Source organism: Mobula birostris, chromosome 16 (genome assembly GCF_030028105.1).
Source record: "Mobula birostris isolate sMobBir1 chromosome 16, sMobBir1.hap1, whole genome shotgun sequence".
NCBI classification, from domain to species: Eukaryota; Metazoa; Chordata; class Chondrichthyes; order Myliobatiformes; family Myliobatidae; genus Mobula; species Mobula birostris.
Window position 1 is genome coordinate 19,771,465 of NC_092385.1, and position 7,584 is coordinate 19,779,048.

The 7,584-nt window shown below is 43.7% G+C and overlaps 1 long non-coding RNA gene across 1 annotated transcript in view; it reads left to right on the top strand.

Annotated features, from left to right (window-relative positions):
• LOC140210843 (uncharacterized) overlaps nucleotides 1-6,762 on the top strand; it is a 95,014-nt gene extending 88,252 nt beyond the window's left edge. Inside the window, exon 3 of the long non-coding RNA XR_011889308.1 lies at nucleotides 6,235-6,762. This is a non-coding gene — a long non-coding RNA (uncharacterized lncRNA). The remainder of the gene's footprint in view (nucleotides 1-6,234) is intronic.
• The last annotated feature ends 822 nt before the right edge of the window (nucleotides 6,763-7,584 follow it).

Below are 7,584 nucleotides of genomic sequence, written 5' to 3' on the forward strand. Positions count from 1 at the left end.
TGATTGATTGAGTAAATTTATGTGCACCAAATATCTGTTCTCTACTGAATGTCATGCTGTTCTTTTCACCAGGCTCATGCAAAGGGAAAACAGAGAATAAAACTGATTCCAGCATCAATATGCACAAAATATTGGAGATTCTCAGTGAGTCAGGCAGCAGCTATGGAGGACAATATACAATTGACATTTTGGGCCAAACGCTTCATCAGGGATTAATTCAGATTTCCAGCAGTCTCTCTTGTGCCTTAAAATAGCTTCCATATCTATTTAGATACAAAAAGAAATTTAAATATGTGGGGTGAAATTGGACACCAGATCGGCACAGAGGCAGAAACAAATGTTTGATTTACGTGAAACTGACCCAAATGCAGGAAGCACATCTAATTCATACTGCCTGCTGTTATTAATGTCTTGAATGTACAGATAGTAGGAACTACTCTGTGGCACACACACAATGTTTGAGCAACTCAGCAGGTTAGGCAGCATCTGTGGAACAAAATCAAGTTGACGATTTGAGCCAAGACCCTTCATCAGGGCAACCATATCAAAGGGTCTGTTCTGACTTGCTGAGTTCCTCCAGCATTTTTAGTGTGTATGCTAGTCCACATTTCCAGCATCTGTCCATTGGCTTATTGTCTCGGTGGCACACAGTTTTGTAAGTGGCTATCACCAATGAAAGCTAGTCTGCAATTTTTAAAAGAGGTTAATTGTGGCATTGTGGCAGCATGCATTTTAAAGTCTGCAGCCAAACCCAGTAATTTGGGAATGACAATACATGAAAAGAGAAGGCACCACCATGTGTGGAGACTACCAGTGTAGTAGTTGCAGGGAAGGTATGTACAGAGGAATGCTCCAAATGTAATGGAAGCATAGCTGGTTCACAATGACACAAGTATAAAGACTTGACTGACTGGATGTCATTAGTTCAAAGACCCCTTAAGTTCAGGTTCTCAAATGACATTGTACAATGTTGTTTCTGACTTTACTCCAGCTGCAGGCACTGCTCAGTACACACCCAGTCACCATAACTCATATCCAATAGTTACGAGTTGTTCTCACCTCACACTCACTACTGAACCAGGATGTCCAAATATACTCTACAAACTTGAAGGAGAAGATGTAATGAATGGATTTATTTCTTTTAGTGCAGTGACTCCCCTTAACACTACTTATTGACTGATAATGCACCCATGCTCATTGATTTGTTCCTCCCCCTGCAAAGTTAACCCCACCTCCGCGTGTGTGCTTTTATTTAATTGATATGTCGTTGTACAGGCACAACAAATTGGCGATGAGTATGAACCTGAATGTCAGCAGATATCACCAACTGCACCAACAGTTACATGGTGACAGAATTCGGACAAAGGGAGAGAGACAGTGAGAGGAAAGAGTGAACCAGTACGGAGAAGGCTGTCATAGATGCTAACAATGGGATGCGTGATTAATAGTGCACGGTACACAGAGAGAGACAAACAACCATCAAACTTAAAGTGAAAATAATGTGACGGCATCCCTAGTCGGGAAAGTTGACAAATTTGATAGTACTAATGAGGACTGGGGAATTATATCTTGAGAGGATTCAACTGTATTGTAATGCAAATGATGTGGATTAGGAAAATAAAGTCTCCACACTTCTTAGTGTCCTAGGTGCTAAAACGTACGGGCTTTTACACAACTTATTAACTCTTGAGAAGCCAGCAGGCAAGACGTTTGATGAAATCATTGCAATTTTACCAAATCACTTGAGCCCTAAACCTGCTAGTAATAACTGAGAGATTTAGATTTCAAAAAGGAATCAGTGAAAGGATGAAAGCTTTTCTGAATACAAGAGAAGATAGAAGCAGTGCTGCAAGCTCCCAAACTGGAAAATGTGTCACAACCTGGGTCATACTTGGGCCTTGTAAACTACCACAACCAGCTTCTCTCAAACATTGCTACAGTACTGCACCCGTTGAACACACTGTTGCAGACAGGAGCAAAGTGGGAATAGTCAGAAAGATGTGAAAGAGCATTTAAGGAAACAAAGAGACTAATAACATCTGATGAACTGTTCACCATTATGACCCATCTCTGCCCATCAGACTGGCGTGTGATGTGTCCCCTCATGGAATTTGTGTCATTTGGCCACACATTATGAAAGATGGATCTGAATATCCGATTGCATTTGCTTCGAGATCACTGACAAGAGCCGAATGCAACGACACACAGATCAACCAAGAGGCCCTAAGCCTGGTATACAGAATACAGAAGTTCCACCACTACCTCTACTGACTAAAGTTTACTCTAGTGACAGGCCACCTTGTGCCCATTTTCAATCCCAGGAAGGGAATCCCAGTGATGTCTGCTACCCAGTTGCAACATTGGGCACTGTCCCTAGGAGTCCACTGTTATGGCAGCGTTGAAGGGTATCAAACAACACAGCAATGCTGATGGCTTGTCACGTCCTCCACCGTTGGCAACTGTAGAAGAAAATTCTTCATTCTGTGACCCAGCAGAGGTGTTCCACAGTACATCGGTGGACCAGTTGCTGGTAACAATTCTGAAATACAGAAAGAAACAAGGAATGACCCGACATTGTCAAAAGTCTATGACATCACCATGCAAGGATGACCAGCTCATGTTCCAAGTTTCCAGAGTTCTCAGTGAAACAAGACCAACTGTAGGTACGTCAGAGAATGCTGATGTGTGGATTTCGTGTTGTGGTTCCCTCTAAACTATGCACCAGAGCGTTAGGGAATTTGCACAAAGGATACCCGGGTACAATCAAGATAAAAAGTCTGACCTGGAGCTATGTGTGGTGACCGGGAATAGATAAACTGATCGAAGACTTGACATAAAGCTGTTCAGGATACCACAAAGTTCAAAATGCACCCTCACAGGTACTGTTACATCTGTGGGAGTGGTCATCTTCACCATGGCAAAGAGTGCATTTTGACTTCACTATGCCATTTATGGACCATGTTTCTGATTGCTGTGGATGCTCATTTGAACTGGCTTGAGGGGATACCAATGAAGTCAACCACATCAGAAAAGACTGTTTCTGCTCTGAGGACTGTCTTCCCTAGAAATGGCTTACCTGAACAAATTGTGAGTGACAACGGACTATAATACATGTCAAAAGAGTTCAGACTATTCATGTAGAAAAATAGCATCAAACATTTCAAGTCAGCTCCTCACCACCCAGCAACAAATGGGTTAGCTGAAAGGTTTATCCAAACCTTCAACAAGTCCATTAAAGTTATGGACAAGGAGGACATTTCTCTACAGCACAAGGTGGACAACTTCCTTTTTGTGTATCAGAACTCTGTTCATGTGATGACAAATCAAACACCTGCAATGCTATTCAGAGGCAGGAATCTGAGATCTCGCGTAGGCCTCCTGAAGCCCGATCTACGGAGGGAAGTGCAGAATAAACAGTTCAGTCAGTTGTCAAGTAAATCAGCAAGAAGCTTCGAGGTTGAACAGGAAGTCCTAGCGCATGATTACCGCAAAGACAAGTGAACACCCGGTAGGATAGCTACAAGAACTGGACCACTGATGTACACAGTCTCTTCTCTCTCTTCGGTTGTCCATCGAAATCCGATGACGACGTCCACTCCTTTAACGGTGAGATCTTTGATGACTACACAGTCCTATCCTGGACCCACAAGCTCTATTGCAGGTGGGACATGTATATGTGGTAGTGGTGGCAACCATGGCTGCATTTCTCCTGGCTCTCTTCTGCTGTCTTCTGGTTGTTCTTTCCATCTCCAGAATATGAACCCTGTCCCTACACAGCTGTCGCCAAGTGGTACGGTCAGCAGCAACATCCTCCAGGTCCTCGGGTCTGATCTTGCACTTCCTTAAAGCATTCTTCATCTGATCCTTATAGCGCTTTTCAGCCCTCCAGCTGAGCGTCAACCACGATGTAGCTGGCCGTATAACAGTCTGCGGGGTAGCCGACATGGGGGCATCCTCATCACGGGCCCCAGCCACTGCAGCTGACGCTGGGTGATCCATGGCCTCAATATTCCTGCAGTTGGTCTTTACAAGTATTTCAGTGTGAGGCACCCACTCACGCCAGGTAATTCCCAGGATGCGCTGGAGGCAGCTTATGTGGAAGCACTCCAAGGACTTGATGTGACAGCTGTAGGTTATCCAGATGTACACAGTGGATATAGGAGATCATACATGGAGACATCATGTGGACCAGGTACTGGATGCTCAGTTGAAGAATACACCTGAGTTGACCGCATCCAACAAGCCGGACACACTACAACCACCAGACTTGCCTCTCAGTGATGATCATGTCACTAACATCAACATGACACCTGCAACAAAGAAGTTGTCTTTGACAAGACATCTGCCAAACCTGGTCCCACTCCACACGTCCAAAAGGTGCCATCCTGAAAGAGAGAGCGCTGCCCAAAAGACTGAATCTTTAGCACAGTGAAGTGAGTTATGGACAGCTATTGTTTATTTGAGTAGGGTTTGTTAAAGGGACAATGTTGCAGCTATATAGGACCCTGGTCAGACCCCACTTGGAGTACTGTGCTCAGTTCTGGTCGCCTCACTACAGGAAGGATGTGGAAGCCATAGACAGGGTGCAGAGGAGATTTACAAGGATGTTGCCAGGATTGGGGAGCATGCCGTATGAAAACAGGTTGAGTGAACACAGCCTTTTCTCCTTGGAGCTTCGGAGGATGAGAGGTGACCTGATAGAGGTGTATGAGAGGCATTGATCGTGTGGATAGTCAGAGGCTTTTTCCCAGGGCTGAAATGAGGACACAAGAGGACACAGGTTTAAGGTGCTGGAGAGTAGGTACAGAGGAGATGTCAGGGTTAAGATTTTTACTCAGAGTGGTGAGTGCGTGGAATGGGCTGCCGGCAATGGTGATGGAGGTGGATACGATTGGGTCTTTTAAGAGACTTTTGGATAGGTACTTGGAGCTTAGAAAAGTAGAGGGCTATGGGTAAGCCTAGTAATTTCTAAGGTAGGGACATGTTCGATACAACTTTGTGGGCCGAAGGGCCTGTAGTGTGCTGTAGGTTTTCTATGTTTCTAAAGCGAAATTGAATGTCTTGTTAAACAGTTTATGTCATATTAATCTAAAGGGGGAGGAACTGTAATGTATGGATTTATTTCTTTTAGCCCAATGACTCTCCTTAACACTACGTATTGATTAATAACTTACCCATCCTCTCTCTGCAAAGTGCATATAGCAGTTAACCTCACCTCCATGTGCGTGCTTTTATTTAATTGATATGCAGTTGAACAGACACAACAGAGGGTGTTACACTGCTGGAAGCACCAGTGAGGCTGTGTTGGGTTCAGGCTGGTTACATCACTTTCTTCCTCAAAGACGTGGAAACCATAACTGAAGTGATCTATAGAGAGTCTGCGACCGTGGATGATGATGATGACGATGGCTTCCCACCCTTCCTCTGCCTCTCACTTTACAATTGTTTGACATTCTCTCATCCCGTCAACTTTACAAGTTGTCGATGATGTAAGCAGCCTCTGCGTTTTCCCTCCTCCATTTCACAGCATGACATTCTCCTAAGGACAACTCCCAGGAGAAAGTAAAGGTACACAGTTTTAGTGAAGACTTAACACTTACAGCCATCAGCTCAGGCAGACTCTGAGCATAACTTAGAAATGGGGTCTGTATGCAGTGAACATCTGGGCATTATTGCAACTCAAAAGGATAATGTAGAAGCTTAAAGGCAATTCCTTCAGCACCTGGTCTGTCACTCCACACTGACCTAGAAAGCGCCAAATCCTTGTGCAAATCTTGGGACAGCTAGTATAAATCAATCATCAACTAACTATGAAGGTGATGATCCCTTTAAGTGATGCTGGTGGGGACGGCAGATGGGAGAGCTCCTTCTTGCTACCTACTGGTCAAATACACAGCTGTGTGAGGTTAAAGGAGGGGGTTAGTTGAAGCCCTGGCCTCAAATCAGCAATTAACTTTGATCCATCTACCTTGCATACATTAAGCAGGTGTTTGCCCCTTCACCAACATGGGTGCTCAGCAAGACTCAAGCTATGCATATGCATAGGTATGTCTACTGCCATATTCACTCCCAGCAGCTGCAGAATTGAAATTTACTGCCACTGTAATGAGCATTCTGTATTTTTCAGCAACACCTATAATTGGACAAAAACAATTGGCTAGACCTTTCCACTAAGCCATTCGTAGCTGGGTGGTATGCGGTGCAGATCTAACATCTTATTCCATTCATTTTCAGGAATGACTGACACTGTTCTGCCACAAATTGTGGTCCGTTGTCACTGACTAACACCAGTCCTTGTGAAGAGGCTTCTCAACACGTCAACAGTGAGGCTGCAATAGAGGGTATTAGGAACACTTCTGGCCACTTTGTAGCTGGCATCCTCTACTACCGTGAAATATGGGCCCATGAGTAGTCTGGCAAAATCTGCATGAATCCTCTGCTGGGGCAATGCAGGCCAATTCCAGCGATGGAGGGGCACTGCTCTCGGAATATTCTGGACGTGTTGGCATCCCGTACAGGGCTTGGCAAGCCATTCAATCTGCTGATCTATCCCAAGCCACCAAACAAAGCTTCAAGCCAGTACTTCCATTCTAACCACACCTGGATGGTAGCTGCAACTCCTCCTGAAAGTTAGCTCTCAGCTTATTCAATAACATAAGTCATTCATAGGTTTATTGGTGGATTCTGTGGTACCTACTGCCAATTTGAATCATTATCTAACAAACTAAATGTAAAGTCATTGTAATTTGGAAAGATCTCTGTTCGCCCATACCTCTTATTGTTTATACATAATAAATATTCAGTTATGACTTGCATTCATCCTCTACTGTTGGCTCTAGTTTATGTTTTGAAATGGATGCTTTCAACACAATCTTATCTGCACCATCCCAGGTTATAAAGTAATTCATAGATATGCCTTCTGAAGTGTGACAAATTTCAAGTTAAGCCCATAAAGGTAATCCAAATCAGTCAAAGTGAAAAATACACTATATTGTGGACATTATGTAGTACACAAACACAAACAAATCAAATTCTTGTCAATAATGTAATCATGTTAAGATATCTACCAAACCACAAGTTAAATTACCATCACTTCCAGGTAACACCCCTATCTAATTATCACAACAGAAATATGCTAATTAAAGAAAAGCTATTGTTACATATAAAATAGAAGTAATTCACCATCATCATTATGTGCCCTGTTATATGACTTGAGCGATTATGATCTATAACCATGATTGTTCGTGGCAACATTTTCTACAGACGTGGTTTGCTGTTGCCGCCTTCTGGGCAGTGTCTTTACAAGATGGGTGATCCCAGCCATTATCAATACATTTCGGCAATTTTCTGCCTGGTGTCAGTGGTCATGTAACCAGGACTTCTGATATGCACCAGCTGCTCATACGACCATCCACCATCTTCTCTCATGGATTGATGTGACCCTGATCGTGGGGCAACGCAGTTGCTACACCTTGCATGAGGGTGACCTGCAGGCTAGCAGAGAGAAGGAGATCTCCTTTGGTAGAGATGTATCTCCACCCTGCCACCCAAAAAGGTAATTGTTACATTTAAGATTGAGGAGAC